Source organism: Zerene cesonia, chromosome 27, assembly GCF_012273895.1.
Source record: "Zerene cesonia ecotype Mississippi chromosome 27, Zerene_cesonia_1.1, whole genome shotgun sequence".
Classification (NCBI taxonomy): Eukaryota; Metazoa; Arthropoda; class Insecta; order Lepidoptera; family Pieridae; genus Zerene; species Zerene cesonia.
The window spans coordinates 2,679,057-2,680,586 of NC_052128.1; the positions used below are offsets into that span (position 1 = coordinate 2,679,057).

General features: G+C 35.9%; 1 protein-coding gene and 1 pseudogene across 1 annotated transcript in view; both read right to left on the reverse strand.

The window, feature by feature from the left end:
- Nucleotides 1-386: 386 nt before the first annotated feature.
- The window catches only part of LOC119837449 (telomere length and silencing protein 1 homolog), a 4,032-nt gene continuing 2,888 nt past the window's right edge, over nucleotides 387-1,530 (reverse strand). Inside the window, exon 3 of the mRNA XM_038363033.1 lies at nucleotides 387-433. The gene's annotated coding sequence lies outside the window, so the exon portion shown is untranslated. The remainder of the gene's footprint in view (nucleotides 434-1,530) is intronic.
- LOC119837266 overlaps nucleotides 507-1,530 on the reverse strand; it is a 1,312-nt pseudogene continuing 288 nt past the window's right edge.

Sequence of the window (1,530 nt, forward strand, 5' to 3'; positions counted from 1 at the left end):
CAGAAACCGTCTGAATGTTGAGCATGACATGAGATACGCGTTGAGTGAAACCGAACCTAATATTGTCAAACTTGCGAATGCAAAGCAATTTCAACCTTCACACTAGTTAACTCCAAGATTTACATATTACTTTACCTTACTAGTTACCTAAACGTGCAATTTCTTAGAATTTAGTTAGATAATAAACATATTTTCGTTCGTATTTGTGTGGTTTTAATTATTTTAAATTGGCTAGGGGTAAACTCAATTCCCATACTTGTTCACAGGGGTAGTGACATTGAAAAGGTTAGGAACCACTGATCTAATTCAATTCAATTTTTTGTTGAATGGCAATTATGTTTTTGCACAATTTTGCCAGTGTCACGTTGGAAAGAGGATACACGCTTAAAAAAAATTCTCTTATTTATTGATGTCAATCAAACCGCAGATATACCTAAAACAAAAAGAGACGAACACAATCTATAAAAATACACAACATATAAATGAGTATTATTAATGAAGACAGATAATAAAATTTTGACGAACAATTTAAAATTATGTTAAGGATATTAATAGAAAAGAATGTTATAATTTTAATTTATTAGTTACAATAAAATTAGAAAGATTTTTAATTAAAGGGACATTCAACATTGACAACAGGAGGTTCATGCTGGTAGGTCTGGGGATATCCTGAGGGAGGGAATCATACAGGGAAGAGGAATTGATAGGACAGTTGAAAAATATATGATCCAATGAACCCTCGTCGATGCCACACTCACATAAAGAGCTATCCCTTACCCTTATTTTAGCTAAATGTACCGGGGTACAAGAATGGCCTAGCCTGATCCTACAGAAGATAGAAGTTATTGACTTACTTACATTTTTGAATTTAGTAAACCAAAGTTTGGATGGGATATCGCCCTGAATGGAAGCATAAAATTTGCCTTTGATAGATTGAGATGTTTTCCAAGATGATTGCCACGATTCATGATGTAAGGCGCACCTTTGCAAGTGATATGAGATCCAGAGAGTAAACCAGGTTGTGAGCTTCTGATGCAATTCGTGAAGCAGATTTGGCACACTGGTCTACTGACTCGTTACCTAGAATGCCGCAATGACTTGGAATCCAGGCCAAAACGACATTAATATTTCTCTACCGGCATGCAAAAAGGAGCTCTTTTATCTAAAGAATAATAGGATGTCTATTTTTGGTAAAGAATCTAAGCAACTTCGAGAGTCAGAGCAAATTATAGATTTATCTAGGTTATGAGTGAGAATGTAGGAAACTGCTTCCAAAATAGCCAAGGCCTCTCCAGTAAAGGAAGATATGAGAAGGGGGCAATTCCGGCACAGCATAACCGAAAATTTAGGGATCCAGACAGCGATACCAACAAGGTCAAAATTAGATGTTTTGGAGGCATTTGTAAATATGGTGGTCCAACCCTGCCAGTGTTCAGCTATGATTCTGTTAAAGTTCACGTTTGCGCCCGGTTGTTTTTTAATATTGAAAAATTGAACATTAGGGCGGAAGATAATTGCTTGGAAAGTAGT